At 39.9% G+C, this 18278-nt stretch overlaps 1 protein-coding gene and 1 long non-coding RNA gene across 2 annotated transcripts in view; one reads left to right on the top strand and one right to left on the bottom strand.

The window, feature by feature from the left end:
- The window catches only part of CYYR1 (cysteine and tyrosine rich 1), a 107086-nt gene that overhangs the window by 43288 nt on the left and 45520 nt on the right, over nt 1-18278 (bottom strand). The window lies entirely within an intron of this gene.
- Nucleotides 16086-18278, top strand: part of LOC128315130 (uncharacterized) — a 39759-nt gene continuing 37566 nt past the window's right edge. The window contains exon 1 of the long non-coding RNA XR_008297579.1: nt 16086-17576. This is a non-coding gene — a long non-coding RNA (uncharacterized LOC128315130). The remainder of the gene's footprint in view (nt 17577-18278) is intronic.

Genomic DNA, 18278 nt, shown 5'->3' with positions numbered 1-18278 from the left:
ACAGGGTACAAAAATGCTGATTCAAGGGGCGTCTGGGTGGCTCAGTTGGTTGGGCATCAACTTCAGCTCAGGTCACGATCTCAAGGTTTGTGAGTTCGAGCCCCGCGTTGGGCTCCGTGCTGACAGCTTGGAGCCTGGAGCCTGCTTCAGATTCTGTGTCTCCCTCTCTCTCTGCCCCTCCCCCACTCGTGCACGCGCGCATGCGCGCGCTCTCTCTCTCTCTGTCTCTGTGAAAAGTAAATAAATATTATGTGTATTTACTTTTGAGAGAGACAGAGTGCTCCAAGCTGTCAGCACGGAGCCTGATGCGGGGCTCGAACTCACAGGCCATGAGATCATGACCTGAGCCGAAGTCAACCGCTTAACCGACTGAGCCACCCAGGCACCCCTAAAAAAATTTTTTTAAATGCTTATTCAAAGGGGCATATGTACCCCAATATTTATAGCAGCACTATCAACAACAGCCAAATTATGGAAAGAGCCCAAATTTACATCAACTGACATGGATAAAAATATATGGCATACACACACACACACACACACACACTGAAATATTACTTGGTGATCAAAAAGAATGAAATCTTGCCATTGCCATTTGCAACACTGTGGATGGAACTAGAGTGTTTATGCTAAGGGAAATAAGTTAGTCAGAGAAAGATATTATATGATTTCACTTATATGTGGAATTTAAGAAACAAAACAGATTAACATGGGAAAGGGAAGCAAAAATAAGATAAAAACAGAGAGGGGGGCAAACCATAAGAGACTCTTAAATACAGAAAACAAACTGAGGGGTGCTGGAGGGGTGTTAGGTAGTGGGACTGGCCAAATGTGTGATGGGTGTTAAGGAGGGCATTTGTTGGGATGAGCTCTGGGTGTTACACGTAAGTGATGAATCACTAAATTCTACTCCTAAAAAAATAAAATAAGGTGAAATAAATTCTCTGATCTTTAATACCATGTGGAACAGATGGTGCTGTGCTCTTATAGATAAATATTTTTTGTGATAAATTTTTTTTCTTTTTATTCTTTATTCACATATGTTAGTTTTTTCCCCCAAATGTTTGTTTTTTCCCCCAAATATGGTCTCAGTGTATGTGCTGTAGTTAGAGGTGTCTGTTTTATACTCAATTCTGGAGGTAAGTGAACAATGAAAATAAAAGGAGGTGGATCCTAATTTCAGTAGGGCAATTTTATCACCATTAAAAACACTTGGAGATACTATTATAATGGAGAGAATATTCAGGGACTTCATTTATTTTGGATACTAGTGACATAATTTAGAGTCTGTTCTTTCGCCGTGGGACACACTTTGAAACATGTAAGTCCCGCCTTCCTAAACTGCTTATTTTAGTCTTTAAAAAGGATAAAAGTCACTTGAGCATTTGATCAAATTGAATCAAAATGATATTTTCAGAGTATTCTGCATTACATTTTACTGATAAAAATGTAAATGCTATTAAACAAGTCCTGAATAAATGATTAAAAATGTCATCTAACTTAAGAAATAAATCCTAGATTAAAATTTTTCTCTCAACACCTATCTCCAAGATACTAGAAAGTTCTGATATATATCTATATATATCTCAAATACATCTACATTTCTGCTGAATTCTTCCTTTCTTCAAACTAACCGTCTCATCTCATTTCTGTTCACTTTTGTGTCCTCTCTCTGCAGTAACTGCCAGGGATCCCGTTGCCTGGAGACCACTCTTGAACATCCATTGCTGTGGCCTCTTGGAGATTTAAGGCATCTAATAAGGAGCTGACAGAAACCATCAGCTTGCTCCTGAGAAAGTAGCATTTTTTTTAAATCACCATAAAGCACTTGTCTGGATATTACGTATTTCAGGTAACTGTAACAACGAAAGCATAGGATACAAAGAAGGAAAAGTACCTTTAGAAAAATCTAAATTCTACGAATCCATACAAAAAGGAGGTGGGACAAAAAACCTAAATGTGCACTTTTTAAAAATTTTTTTAATGTTTATTTATTTCTGAGGCAGAGAGAGACAGAGCACGAATGGAGGGTCAGGGAGAGAGGGAGACACAGAATCTGAAGCAGGCTCCAGGCTCTGAGCTCTCAGCACAGAACCCAACGCGGGGCTCAAACTCACGGACCGTGAGATCATGACCTGAACTGAAGTCGGTCGCTCAACCGACTGAGCCCCCAGGCGCCCCAACTTTTTTTTTTAAATCGAAGAACGTTTCAACTCCCCCCAATTTTTCAAACTATTTTTTTCAAACTATTCTAAAAGGCTCTACTATCTGTATTTTTAGCTCTGTTATTTTTCTATTAACATTCTTGTTAGCCCAAAGGAGTTGTGATGCAGAAAATTCAATAAAATTACATAAGGCCAACTGTGAAAAAAAGTGAGTGAAGGAGATAAAACACAGCTATAAGAACTCCATATTGCAAAATCAACAAAATGAAAAGGCAGCCTACAGAATGGAGAAAATATTTGCAAATCATACATCTGATAACAGGTTAATATCCAAAATATATAAAGACTTCATACAACTTAATAACAAAAAAGAAAATAATCCAATTAAAAATGGGCAAAGGACCTGAATAGGCATTTTCCCAAAGAGGTTATTCAGATGGCCAACTGGTACATGAAAAGGTGCTCAACATGACTGATCATCAGGGAAATGCAAATCAAAACCACTCTGAGATACCACCTTATGCCTGTTAGAATGGTCATCATCAACATGACCAGAGATAAATGCTGGCGAGGATGTGGAGAAAGGGAAACTTCTCTGGGTGCACTGCTGGTGGAAATGTAAGTTGGTGCAGCCACTATGGAAAACAGTATGGAGGATCATCAAAAAATTAGCAGTCGAACTTTCATACCCAGCAATTCCACTTCTGAGTACATACACAAAGGAAAAGAAATAACTATAATTAAAGCTGTATGGTGTATTTGAAAGCTGCTAACAGAGTAGATCTTACAAGTTCTTATTACAAGGGAAAAAAAACCTTTTGGTAACTACATGAGGTGACAGGTGTTAAGAATGATGACATAATTATAATTTTGGAATATAATAAAATAATACGGACAAATCCAGTAAAGAAAACCCAGAAGAGCCTCATATCACCTTGGGGCATTCTGATTAGGATCGAAGAGTGCAGCACAACTTAATGGTGTCCAAGGATCAAGAAGAGATTAATATTTGGTGGAAGGTATGCCCTGTTTAAGAAGTTAGGATGTATTTGAGTAATATTTTGCATTTCTGGCAGATAAACCATTTTTTAAATGTTCATGCTCAAAGGAAAAAAAACTTTTGTAAAGTAGAAATTTAATGTGAATTAAAACGCAGCTCAGAGATGAAATTAGAAAGAAAACAATGGCCCTTCTTTGCTAAACATTTATGGCTTTGATGCTCTTAATTACACTTTGTTTTGCATACAGTGCCTCATGGTCGCCAAGGTATGGTACATTATTTAGAATTAACATTTCCTCCAAAATTCTTTATCTCCAAGCAAGTAAAAAGCCATACAAGCCTGAACTGCAATTAAGATGTGCCTCTCCATGAGCATTTGGAGGCTGCTGGGAGGTGGTACATTCCAGAAAGCTTAAGAGTGTGCTTTAATAACAGACAAAACTAAATTTCTGCCATATTTCACAATGTGACCATGTATTGGCTGTTCAACCTCCCTAAACTTCATTTTTCTTTTGCAAGAAAAATGCACGTATTTATTGTATTGAACTCCTAAGGTTGTTATGAAAATCAAATAAGTAGGTATGAAACCAGGTCCCTGGAACTTTATAAGCACTTAATAAACAGGAGCTATTATCATTATCATTCCTATTAAGTTATATTAAGCCAATAGGATCATAAAGTTCTGAGACTGAGTTTGAGGGCAATGACGGAGTCACATAGCTAATTGCGAACTGCTGTTTAAGAAAATAAAAGGAAGCTATTTTCTACATAGTACGAAAGAGTACATTCTGAAGAAACTAGGTTAAGATTAGAAATAAAAGTGTTTTTAATGCTTTTTGGAGATGTGAGAGAAGAAATGGCAGTAATGCTGCATTAGGAACTATTTATTCTAGGGAGAAGTATAAAATCAAGGTCCTGCACAGTTCTATCCCATCTGTTTTGTTTGTTTTGTGTGTGTGTGTGTGTGTGTGTGTGTGTAGGTATAACTTACATAAGTAAAGTACATAAATATTAAAAATACTGCTTGATGAATGATTTTATGCATATGTCATGTAAACCCCTACTCATCAACATGTAGATCTTATCCACCATCTCAATAAGCCCCCTTGTGCTCACTAACAGTCAAAACACCATCCAGGCCCCAAAGGCAATCACTCTGTTGATATGAGGCTTCGGATCCCCTTCCCAATCTAGAAAAGGGGCTTGTGAGACATTCAAAGCCTTCATTCTGTACCCTAACTAGACTTGACTCCTAATCCACTGCCTTTACTTCACCCACCTTCAATGTCCCCTTGCCTCTAGCCAACAGTCACCTTGTCATCAACATGCCCTTAATCTAATTAATCTGTACTATGTTAAGTATTCTCTAGACAGGAACAGCTGATGAACTGTGTGACATTCTTCTGATATTTAGGGACTTTCCCTCCACTATACATTAATGACGTTTCATTGCATTTTTTGATTCACAAATTCTACAACCATCATTGCACTGTATTTTCCAAAGCATCCTGGGCCAATGCTAAGAAGGTGCCAGAGAAAATAAGCTTTAAAAAGACCTGAAGGTGAACTGTACAGGTAGCTACATTTTTCTTTTTAAAGTTTATTTATTTATTGAGAGAGAGCCAGAGAGAGAGAGAGAGAGAGAGAGAGAAAGCACGTGGGGGAGGGGCAGAGAAAGAGGGAGAGGGAGAATCCCAAGCAGGTTTTGTGCTGTCAGGACAGAGCCCGACACGGGGCTTGAACCCACAAACCATGAGATCATGACCTGAGCGGAAACCAACCGTCGGTTGCTTAACTGACTGAACCACTCAGATGGCCCCGGGCAGCTACATTTTCAAACTCAAATTCCCCAAAGAAGATTTTCTGGTCCTAGTTAGAGTTAAATCATGGTGCAACAGCAGAATGAGCTTGGTGTTCTTGGTCTGAAGCAGCTCTCCACATGTTTCTATCATCAGTGTGTTCTATGCTCTGAATCTTACCTCGGATACCTGACCCAGGTGCCCAGCCTGGGAATCCTTCCATTTTAGGGAAGAGAAACAGGCCCAAAAGGCGCACTGACCTTTGTAGGCTCCCTACCCGATCTAGGTGGGTGCCCACTTGCCAAAAGGACACTAACCCCTCATTTAAGCACTAGACCACTGATGACTGTACAAGAAAATAAGCCCATAAATGAGCAAAGGATCACAGTTTACAGACGATCACAGAAAAACTCAAATCATTTCTAATATCATCCTTTTCATAACAGTGCTAGTGAGTTCTGAGCTTGGATTTTTCCACTTGCTGCATGAAAATACAAGGACTATAATAATACAACTGGGTCAAAAATCAAATAGTAGCTACAAAAACCCTCAGCCCTCGGGTTGTCATGATTTTCACTTGAGTACGCTCAAGGGTTCATTTTACGTTTGACTTTAAAATTCACACTCAATTTTGACACGAGATGTATGACTGAGTTCTTTACACTACCATCCTGTAAAAACAGATGACTCAGCCACCAGTTCTAACAGCAGATTATTGCAGTCATCATCCAAACATGCCTTATGCTGACTAGAGAGGGCTTTCAAGTTAATGAGGCAAAAACAGCAATGTCCCAATAGAACATACGCTATCCTGTAATAAGAAAAAAAAAAAAAAAAGAACAAAATATAAATACTAAACAATGTGGTATCATTAAAATGTAGTCCCTTAAAAAATCAAGCATCTTTACTTTTTTCCCACTGTTGATTATTACTTTTAGAGTAGCTGCTCTCTTAACTCAAGTCTATTTTTACACAGCTTTAGAATTCAGATCCCCGTAGGAACCAAGAAGCTAGAGGCTGATTTTTCGCAACAGGTTTCCCCTTCATAGTCAAAGCGTCCGCTGGACAAGAAAATGAGGTCAGCCCTAAGAAGAATGGTAATCATTTAATAACATCAGGTGCAAGCCAAAGAATTACAAAAATAAGTCAATCTGAAGCAATAAAAAGCCAAAAAAAAAAAAAAAAACCCAAACAACCCAGAAACCTGAGCAAAAACAAATTCAAAATTAGTGTTTTTTTTAATCAACTTACCCAACAAACTACTTAAAGAAATTACTACATTCTCCCTCAAGAAGGATGTGGTAACACAATGCCATTTTTCTACCCACTGAGCAGCACAGGATGCAGGTCAGCATACAGATGTGACATCCCCTTAATTATATTAACACCAGGCAATAGAGTCAGAATGGTAGAGTTATTAATTCATTCAACGTGGACTAATCACCTACTATATATATCCTTTCCCTCTGTCTCAGGGGCTTGGCATATAAAGTATTGTGTGGTGTGGGCAACAGATATGAGTTCTAAGGCACCACTGAAATACAGTTACATCTGAGGGGCCCTGGAGGCGGGGTCGGGGAAGGCTTCACAGTTGGTATGACCTATAAGCAGAGGCTGAAAGCGGTAGGAATTTGCCAGTCAGACAAGGTGAAACGATATTCCAGCAGAGGGCACGTGCAAAGTCACAGATGTGTGAAGTAGCTTAGGATTTTGGAAAACAACAAGCAGTCTTGTGTAGCTGCTGTAAAAATTGCAATCTAGAAGTGACAAGAGATGTGGCTAAAAATGCACGCAGGAACTTGATGGTACAGGATCTTTAAGTCCAAAGAGTTTAGCTCATCCTTGCAAAGAGGGGAGTGACACAATCAGATTCGTGTTTTAGAAAGATACTTCGTGTAGCTGTGTGCAAAGCATGGGACCTAGGTGATCCATTATGGACTGTCCCAGCAATTTGCATGAGAGGGAACACGGGCTGGATTCGAGGTCGCACTGGAGAAAGTGAGGGGAAAGGGTTGAATTGTGTAGGACAAAGAACTTTCTAGAAATGGTTAGCAATCTCTGGGGTTTCTGACTCGAGCTACTAGAGTAATAAGGGTTTTCTGAACAAAGACCAGGAATCCAGTGGGCCTAAGTTCTGGAGTAGTAGACTGGTGCGAGTGGAGAATGGTTCCATTTTGGGAGACACTGAGCCAAAAAGTGTCTTTTGAATATCCAGATGGAAATGACAAAGCAAAGAGTTTGGAAGATTAATGTCTTCATTCTGTCATTGCCTAGGACACTTCAAGCGCTGGTTTGAAATTATATGCAAGTATTTTTGATGATTTACAGTGGAGGTTCAGGAGAATAAGGACTCTTGCAAGGATTTCTTTGATAGCTTTATGGCAAGTGTTTCAAATAAGGGCACTGTAGTCTAGGGTGTCACTGGGAACCTTGATAGAGGTCTGATTGTCATCCATATAATTTTCAGTGTGAGTTAACACCACCAGCGTCGGTTTGGTGTGAATTAGCCATTCATTCAAACCCCACATCCTGAAATCAGGGTTGTATTGCAACAACATCATCCAATGTAAATAACTGTTTAATGTCATAAATAGGCTTTTAGCAAACAATCTTTTAAAAATATAAATTAAACTATGTCACTACACTTCCCGGTGGTTTCTGCTTTCCCTCAGAGTAAGAGCCAAAGTCCTTATAACAGCCCACAAAGCTGTCCATGATGTGCCTCTTTCTCCTTAACTCTCTGACTCCATTTCTCATTACTGTCTTCCCCCAGTCACTGTATTCCAGCTACACTGGCCTCTTTGCTACTCCTCAAATGTCAGAAACGTGACCATTCCCTTTTGCTGAGAATGTGTTTCCTGCAGATTTATCTGCATGGTTTTGACTTATTGGTCAAATGTTATCTTTTAAGTGAGTCCTTCCTTGACCATTGATTTTAAATTGTGGCAACTAATTTTTTACCAATCCCTATTACCTTCTTTTTTTTAAAAAAAATGTTTATTTATTTTTTAGAGAGAGAGAGAGAGAGAGAGCGTGAGTGAGGTAGGGGCAGAGAGAAAGGGAGACACAGAATCCAGGTTCCATGCTGCCAGCACAGAGCCCGATCCAGGGCTCAAACTCGCGAACTGTGAGATCATGACCTGACACTTAACCGACTGAGCCACCCAGGCACCCTGATATTACCTTCTGCTTTATTTTCTCAGTAGTGCCAAAGTATAATTTTTGTACTCCCTCCCAACATCATAGCAGGAGATAATGGTGATAGCATCTGTTGATAGCATCTGTAGAAAGGATCTAGATGGGTTTTAGTAGAATAGGCTGAGCTTGTGCTGCCTTGACTCACAAGCCCAAAACTCAGTGGCTTAACTGAGATAGCTTCTTTCTTCCTCAAAGTCTGTTTAAGTCAGGTGACTAACCATGATGGCTCTCCTCCATGCAGTGACTCAGGAGTCCAGGCTCATTGTAGCTCATGGCCCCAATCAGTCAACATATGGCCTCCATGCTTGCCCCCAAAAGGAAGGAGATTGTGTTGAAAGGTCCCACAGAGTCTTTTACATAACTCAGGTCAGAAGTGACATACATCACTTCTGCTCATGGTCCAATGGTCAGCTAGTTCCATGGTCCCACTTAACTATAAGAGGGCTGGTTGGGAAGTGTAGTCTTCTAAGGGCCCTTCAAGGAAAGGAACCCTGGGCATTGGTGAGCACTTCTCAAGTTTCGCACAACAGCCAGCTTTGGAATGGCTTCCTTAAGATGGAGAGAGCACAGGAGTAGGATCCAGCAGAACTGAGCATAGATCTTGTTGAACCAGTCACTACCCATGTTGCCCTGAGTAAATCAATCATTACCTCTGGGTCTCAGTTTTCAAATCCACCAAATGGGGAAAATAATACCTACCCTGCTTGTATTAGCGAGACTTTTTAGTTTCCGCTACAAAAGTCTGCAAGCAGAATTACCATATTTAGGCGACTGTTCAAATGCAAGTACATAAATAATGCAGTATGAAGCCTAGAAAGCCTGTCTGGATGAGATATAACGAATTATGCTGTTCTACATCAACATTGTTAGAGCCGTAAACAACGGTACCATGTCCAGTCTTGCTTGCTTAACAGCTGAGATGCCTAAGCAGCGAAGTAAGGAGCTGTTTCCGTACCAGCACTGGTGTATTTTCTATGTACGGAGTATGAAGAAAATGCAAAGGAAATTATGATATATGTTAAACATTAAAGATTACCCAAAGCACAAGTTTGGCGGCTCTTGTGGTATCTGATGCTCTGTTGCTAGAGAGCGTCTACCTACATCAGCTACTAGGCCACAAAGCCGACCCTATGTTCCAAGGATGGAGGTGTAGTTAGGACAGGGTATAATAGTGGCCAACTGTCAGCTATTTGAAAAATTTCATTACCATGTATTTGAGGTGATATCAAAGTCTTTTAAAGACATCAATGTTTACAGATTTGGCTAATTAATGAGCATATTTGTTGTCAGACATCAAACGGTACTGAACGTACATGTAGTTATTTTGTAAGTCACCTCAAGATTGCTTGTGATGGTAAAATTTTAATGGTAATAATGATAATCATGATTATTGATCATTTTTCCGTATGCAAAAAATGTCATCAATAGCAGGTGTAATCTTATAAATAGATGTCATGCAAAATTCTCAAACGTGTGAATTCTACTATTAAAATATGTTTTGGGTTCTCTGGAAAACTCAGTGAAATCTACAGCATCATGACAGAAAGAGTCCAAGTCACCTGTTTTAAAGTGACAAACTGTCCCTATAGAGAGCTTCTTTTTAACTCAGCCTGCCATTTATTTTCTGAGAAAGCTCATTCTGCCTGCATGTATCTATGTCTGATAGACGAGTATTTCCTACATTAAACAGATGGGCCTCCACAGAAGCTCCCCCTATGATTCTAGTTCAGAAAACGTTTCTTGCTGCTAGTAACAGTATTATACACACACGAAACATTAGGAACACGTTTATGGTCATTGAAAGGTCACAGATCGATTACAGCCTAAAATATTAGAGTCCAGGAACCAGTCAGTACTGTGGTAACCAACCCACAAAAATCCATATAAAAATCTGCTAATTGAACTTTGTCATGGAATTTTTCTGCCTAGTCATTGGCCCACATAACTCTACGGTGACGAACAAAAGAAATGGATCAAATAAAGTCAGCTGCAAATAGATACCCACGGCCACGTGCTGGAATGCAGATAGCATATCAACAATGAGATAAAGCTTTCTGAAGCAGAAGGTCACTGAACCAAGATTTCTGACACATGTCCAAGTGCTGGCTTTTAAAATGGAGCGTAACAGAAAGCACAGTGAGTGAATTTTATAGGATGTTTTATGTGATGTTATGATAAAATAGGACCGGGCTGTTGCCAAGCGAATGCTCCTTTGTTTCCTTTTGCTAACAACTTCTATGTACTATTGCCTTGACTCAAGGGTTTGGGTTCCTTCCCACCTCCCACGAAGATTACAACCTCGAGAATGATTGTTTTTCTTCTCTTGAAACACTTCTGCTGCTCTCGTGGATAAAAGACATTCACAGAGCTGGTCACAGTTCCAAGTTGATGACCATACATTGTGTGGACACTTTGGAATAGAGAGTATAGAAAAATAAACAGTCCAAATCAGAAGGAACTTTCTACATGGCAGTTAAAAACTGTGTCCAAAATAGCGCACATGCACACACAAACGCAGATACACACAGCTTGAACTATGATCTCTTATCTCTGTCTCTCTTCTTACTAATCTCTTTCTTATTCAGATTTCACAGTATCGTGCTTGTCTTTAATAAATGCCATCAATGGTTTTCAATCATGGCCTGTATCTTAATTCCAGGAGTATCATTCACATGGAGTCTAGATTGAGGTCAGCAAACAATAACCTATGGGCCAAATCTGGTCTGCTGCTTATTTTGTATGCTTATTAGCTAAAAACATCTTTTTTCTTAACGTTTATTTATTTTTGAGACAGAGAGAGAGCATGAACGGGGGAGGGGCAGAGAGAGAGGGAGACACAGAATCGGAAGCAGGCTCCGGGCTCTGAGCCGTCAGCCCAGAGCCCGAAGCGGTGCTCGAACTCACAGACTGCAAGATCGTGACCTGAGTTGAAGTCGGACGCTTAACCGACTGAGCCACCTAGGCGCCCCTTAAAACATCTTTTATATTAAAAAACTGTTTATTAATTTTGAAAGAGAGGGCATGAGTGGGGAAGGGGTAGAGTGAGAGGGGGGCAGAGGATCCAAAGGGGGCTCTGTACTGACAGCAGAGAGCCCGATGCGGAGCTTGAAGTCACAAACCATGAAATCATGACCCGAGCTGAAGTCGGATGCTCAACTGAGGGAGCCACCCAGGCGCCCCCCCCCTTTTTTTTTTTTACATTTTTAAATGGTTGAAACCAATCAAAATAATAATATGCTGTGAAACTCAAATTTCAGTGTCCATAAACAAGGTTTTATTGGAGCACATCTATACTCATTTGTTTATATGCTGTCTGTGCCTTCTTTTGGCTGCAAAGGCAGATTTGAGTAGTTGCAACACAGACCACATGGTCTGCAAAGCCTCAAATATTGACTGGCCAAATAAAACAGAAGTTTGCCAGCCCCCACTATGCAAATGGGACCTCCTGGGGTTGAGTAGTACCTAGCCTGTGTGGCTGTCTACTACACCTGATCTCTAATACTCATCCTTTTAAGTGCTTTTTCTCGAGCTAGGCATTTAAGATTTTCCATAAGCTAGGCCCAGACCAGATTCTCTCCAGCCTTCCCACCCACTACGTACTCTTTCCTCGGTACCCTGTAGCTTTTTATGTTGCTTCCATGTTCTAGCTGTGTGTGTGACATCTGTGTAGCTTCATCTGTCTGTTGATATCCAACCTGAAATCCCAGCTCAGATGTCACTTTGAACCTGGCAGCTTAGAAATGCGTCTACCTGATGGGATTCGTCGCTTCTGTGAATTCGCAGTGTCTTGATCTTCTCTGACACACTTACCGTATCTTGCCCTGCACTCTACTTAGTCATACTCTTGTGTCATTTCTCCTACTTTGTCCTGCAATCCTTGAGTGTAAAGACTTCTTAGGTTCCCTTTGTACCTTTACGAATGGTGTGGGTATGGACAGGCCTGGTGACGATCCCGGTAGACTGAGGGACAAATGCCAGCATCCATCCAGGCCTCTGCACACGGGCAATCACGTATTTCCTTAGTTGCAGTGTCCAAGGAAATTCCAGTGGCATGGCAAAAGACCCAAGTTAGTGCTCTAATAAAGCTGCTATGGGGAGGGGTGGCTCAGTTCCATAAAAACAAACAAAATCTTGGAAGGGCACAAGCCCAGGACCCAATCCAGAAGCAGGCAAATACACCGAAGAACAGACAGGCCCTAAACATCGGCAACATTCAGTAAGTAGTGAGATTCCATTCACCGGACCGGGGTCCAGGGCAACAGAGCCAATAAAAAAGGGGATAAAGCGAGGCTGTGGCGTTTGGCCAGGAGAAAATAGCAGCCGGGTCTTAGAAAGACCGGAGTTGTAAAGAGGTGACTGGGCAAAAGTCCAAAGACAGAAACACACTCAAGGTCAGAGCTAGGCTACTACCAAGACAAGGACTGGAGCTGAGTCCCAAATATTGTGTCAGGACTCCTTAAATTATTCTTGCTTAGGTTTGGATTTAATTCTGAGATTTATAGAGCAGAGAAATCTATAAAGGAGGCTTAAGTGGCTCTAGCAGTGGGGGAAGACAAGAGACGCAGAGGGAGGGGGAGAGCAAAGCCTGGGAAAGGCCAGGGTAGAGAGAATTAAATGAGCCCTAACCGCACGTCAGGCCTTGATAAGGCTTTTACTTACAATACCTCATTTGACATGCATAAGAGCTGCGAGGAAGCAGCATATCCCCATTTTACAGAAGAAGAAACTGTGGCTGAGAGATTATTAGTGGAGCTGAGGTAAGAAGGCAGCCATAAATGAAGCCACACCAATTCCCCCTGCTACCTACCATTGCCCGTCACACTTTTTCAATACATATCTATTAAATGAATAATGCAGATAGAGAAATGACAAAGCGGTCTTTTTACAGTTCAACATGGTAAATGTGAGAGCACAGATATTTGTCTCTTTTATTACTGGCCCATTTGAACTCAAACTCACAACTCACTCATGGGTACTCTGTGTCCCATGTGCCAACCTGCACACGAAAAAATCTAAAAACATATTGGTTGCTGTGGTCAGGTGCTCTGGATTTCTGGCCTTCCAAGTCATTTTCACAAACATGTCCAAATTCCATTTCCAGATTTATTTTAGTGTGCTCAGTCCCCCTGGGTACTCACCGTCTTCCAATTAACCCTGGTACACCTCGTTCCCTGCATGTTAAATGTTCCCTCAATAAAACCCTCCTTGATCTCTTTATGCAGAAATGGTATCTCATTCTTTCCTCCACTCTGATAGACATTTCTTTCTATACGATTTATATGGCTCTATCCTTAATCTGAAATAATAGTTGCATATAAGTTCCAGGAGCTTTAGAGTTTGTTTACATCTTTTTGTCCGCCCCCCACCCCCCACCCCAGCAACAGTGCCTTAGAATGGCATTCATACAAAAAGTGTTCAAAAATGTATTAAAGAACAATGTACACACGAAGTTTCACTTTCTTAGGCTCCTCAATGTGGGCATTTTTTCCCTCGGAGGTTTGTTCCCACACTCACCTTATGTTTGACTTGGTTCTTTTCAATTAATACAGTTCTTTCCGGTCACTGGAATTCTTTCAAAGAAGCAGTTGTATGAAATGGAAGACGACGGTATATTGAAGGTAACTAAGGCTTTTCATTTTATGCCAGTTCCAAAGCCAATGTAAGGATCTGAGTCTAAAAGTACTTCTCACTACCAGTAGGATATACAGGCCTATTGGCATACAATCTGTTTTTCAAAGTCTTTAACAAAAATACTGATTCGAGTATTCTTCCTCTGATCGTGTATTCTTCTAAGAAGTGCTATTTAAATAACTGTATAATTTCTTTTATTGTATAATTTACATCATTGTAACAGTCTGATAGTTCACAGGGACCCCTTGAAAGACTTATATTTAGAACATTTTAAAAGCGTATTAAAAGGTATTTTCTTCTCATTTGATAAATATTAATGCATTTATTGATGGACAACCATTTAGGGTTGTCCTAAATTATGAAAAAAATAATCTTGAGTGTGCAGTTATTATAAGAAAGTTAACTATTACTAAAGCTGAAAATATAAAATATATTCTTCTGGAAACTGCACCTGAAAAATATTAATGATAGAATATCTGATGGTTTCTGCTGGATAAGCTCCCTCGTTTTGATAGAGGCCTCCCCAAATGCAATCATTTTAAATTGTCTGTGTAAATAGACAATAGTAGCCATGTAAATTATGGCTTAATATACATAAAACTTAAAGCCACTTATATTGGCCTCTAGAATGTGTTAAATACTTTAAGGATATTGCTTTAAAATTCTTTGCTTAACTTAATATGAAGATTATTCTACAAGCCAGCAAGTAATGAAGGGATTCTATGGAATAATAAAAGAAATGTTTAGCCAGGATTTAAGAATTCACTAGGATAATCTAACCAATTATAATATTGACTATGATTAAGGCTAAAAATAATGTACCTATCAAATAAAGTGAATTATAAGAAAGAAATAGAACACCCTGTATAGGATTATCTGAGCTGATTCTTTCTAGAATCCTTTTTTTTTTACTTTTCATGTTATATGCAGTTTTAATATGGTATTACTTCTAATCTTTCAAGTACTACTGTCAGATAAACCTAATTATTTCCTAGAAATGGCTTGCTACTGAAAGAAAAATGTAGCAGAAAACTTAGTCGCCCATATAGATATATTCAGTTCATATTAAAATATTTCCTTCTTTATTTTTTTCTCTAAAAGAAGACTCAAGTGGATGAGGTATCAGACATGTTGGCAAAAGTAAGATGAAGGTGGGTAGAGAAGGCATAGCAAATCCCAGGACTTGACACAGACCAGACAATTCTTCATTAAGTCTCTAGGAGCCCCGGAAATTTTCCACAGATATTTCTTGGGGACTATTACGAATTGAGTATTTGTGTCCCCTCAAGATTCGTATGTTGAAGGCCAAATCTCAGTGCAATATATTTGAAGGTGGGGCCTTTGAGAAACAATTACATTTCGACGGGGTCAAGAAGGTAGAGCCCCATGATGGGATTAGTCCACTTATGAGCTTGGTCTCTCTCCCCCCACCCCACCCCCGCCTCCATTGGAGAAAGAAAGCAGCTGCCTCTAAATCAGAAACAGGGGCCGGACCAAGCACTCAACCATGCTAACTGATTTTAGACTTCCCTAGAAGTCTAGACTTCCTAGAGCTAGAAGAAATAAATGTCGATTGTTGAAGCTACCCAGTATGGTATTCTGTCACAGCCAACTGGATAGAGGATAAGGATTGTCAGTGTTCCTCTCACGTGGCCCTTGAAGTCTTGGCCGACAAGATCATGAATCTTGGTGTCACAGCAACTATGCTGACTGCACACAGCTTGCTGAAGATGTTGGTGCCACTCTCTGAGCATTTGGGAAGGCAATGCTGAGACGTGTCTGGTCCTACATCTGCAATCGTCTGAGATCCAGACTTAGACACCCAGCATGGTTGTCTAGGACACTAGTTTTTGAAGCTATTGTTTTAATCTCATTATGAAAAGAAGAAATTATGCTACTTTACTCCTTGTACATCCGTGTTTTATGAGGCTCTCAGACTATTATCCTCCTAAAGTTCAGCCTGCTGACATACCAACAAATGGTAGGATTTAGCTTTATACCAACTGATTACCTTAAGAATGGGAAAGGGCTCAGGATCATGTCTCACTCTGAGTTCAAAAATTAGTTGGGGCACCTGGGTGGCTCAGTTGGTTGAGCGGCCGACTTCAGCTCAGGTCATGATCTCACGGTCCGTGAGTTCGAGCCCTGCGTCGGGCTCTGTGCTGACAGCTCAGAGCCTGGAGCCTGTTTCAGATTCTGTGTCTCCCTCTCTCTGACCCTCCCCCGTTCATGCTCTGTCTCTCTCTGTCTCAAAAATAAATAAACGTTAAAAAAAAATTTTTTTTTAAATTAGGCAGTAATTTACATTCTTGAAGTATCATTGAAATCCTTGCAACAGATGTCTTTTCTCCCAAAATTGAATAGATGTGGTTAGAACCATCCCTGTTCCTTTACTCAGGGCTGTCTGTGGTCAGTGGCAAACATTTTAATATAGATCCTAATGGTAGAGACAACATCGGTTAGTTTTTGTACAGGATCCTGTCTTCTTATATATTGTTGTATCTTCAGAATGAATTAATATGTAAATCTTAGGCTGTATAGTAATCAATTCATTCATTTGACTCAACAAATATTTATTGAGAGCCTACCATGTGCCAAGTACTATTTGAGATATTTGGAATACATTATTAAGACACTTGTCCTTGAAGAGATTACATTTTGGAAGGAGTGGAGGAACAGGCAATAAACATAACAAAGTATAAATATTGTCAGAAGATATTAAATTCCACAAGGAATAAAACGATAAGTCAGCAGGATAAGGAGGATCAGAGGAAGGGATACAAGCGAGTTGAGATACAACGACTTGAAGGCGGTGAAAGAGTTGGCCAAGCGAACACCTGGAAAAGGGCACTCCAAGCAGCCACCAGAGAATAATTTGGGTCTCAGATAGTCAAGCAAGGAGGTCAACGTAGCTGAGGGAGAGTGCCGCAGGGGGAAAATGGTAGGAGATGAGGTCAGAGGTTAGCAGGTCAGGTCCAGAGGGACTCGGAGACCATTTAAGAACTTTGGCTCTTACTCTGCATGGACATAGGGTGCTGCTAAAGGGCTCTGAGCAGAGGAGTGACATGATCCAAAATTGGGTTTTGGAAGGAATCCCTCCGGTTGCTGGGCTGAGAAGAGACGGTCAGGAGTGAGGGTAACCTGAGAAAGAGGACTAGGAGGCAATGGCAGTAATCCAGGTGAGAGGTATTTTTCAGAGATGAAATCAGCGACCTTGGTTCCCCATGAGTTAACTTACCGATGCTAGCTAGCCCAGACTGAAACGACTTTATACATATGCTAAAGAAATCTATTTAGATAGATGCAGCTCTGCCAATACATTTCACCTCGAGAAATGCTCGGGTATGCTTTTTAATTCTTACATTTTGTGAGCAGGTGGTACAATGAATGGACACCAACTTCAAACAAACTCCCATAAGAACCATCGGGACTAACTTACCCGAAAGGAACATTCAAATTCACATCAATCAATAACAGCTAATAATGGCCTCCGTTAATTTGTTTTAATTTTGACCGAGTGATAATATTGCCATCATTTTTTTTTTTAACAATCCTTGATGGAACGGCTACCTCTGTTGACCTCTTGAGTGTATCTCGTCCCAAAGAGAATGATCAACAAAATCAGTCCTGGATACACGCTATACATTCTGTTATACCTACTCATAGCTCATCTGTGACATAGCTCCTGAATTAAAAGCAAAGAAAAAAAAAAACAGGAAGAGAGAGAATAAAATATTTGCTCACATCTGGGAAGAATTCAACTAATTTCTTTAGCTGACTAAGGTAGGATTTAAAATGTTTCTCTCTCTCTCTGTCTCTCTCTTTTTGGAGCTCCTTGTTAGCTGTTTTGCCCTTCAGGAAAGGATCTGTTGTGGTATGGATTGAAAAGGTTACACTGTGATCATTTGCAAATGAATTCTATCTGGAATGAAAATCCACATCGTTTCATACTGATGTTGTAATGTTCTATGTGATATTTTGTCAAAACTATATGCTGCCTACAACATGATATTTCACCTTTAGTTATTAGCACATTGACACATTATGAGAACAGTAACAGTTGGCAATGTGAGCAATATTCCAACTATAGAGAAGATTTACCATATATTTTTAAAAGCTTACAGAAGATACTTTCACCTAGTCTTGATCTATCCCATGAGGGGATTTTAGTGGGCTTGAAAGCCTCCAAAATTATTTGCAAAGTTGTGTGTTCATATGAATTTGTGAAATGATCCAACAGTTTTTATCACAATCTTAAAGGAACCTGTGACATCACCCCTCTTTGGAAAAAAAAAAACTTAAAAAAACACTGACGTGGAAAAATGCACAGATGGTACTTTTTAAAGGTTATTTATATATCAGAAGAATACTCTCAATTTATGTACAGTTTGATTGCTCACAAAATTTAGTTTTGTTTTGATCAAAATGGACCTTTTGCTTTCACATCTTGATTTTCTAGAGAAAATATTTTATTTTACCTGTCAT

Source organism: Acinonyx jubatus, chromosome C2 (assembly GCF_027475565.1).
Source record: "Acinonyx jubatus isolate Ajub_Pintada_27869175 chromosome C2, VMU_Ajub_asm_v1.0, whole genome shotgun sequence".
In the NCBI taxonomy this organism is placed as follows: Eukaryota; Metazoa; Chordata; class Mammalia; order Carnivora; family Felidae; genus Acinonyx; species Acinonyx jubatus.
This window is presented reverse-complemented; position numbering and strand designations above follow the sequence as displayed.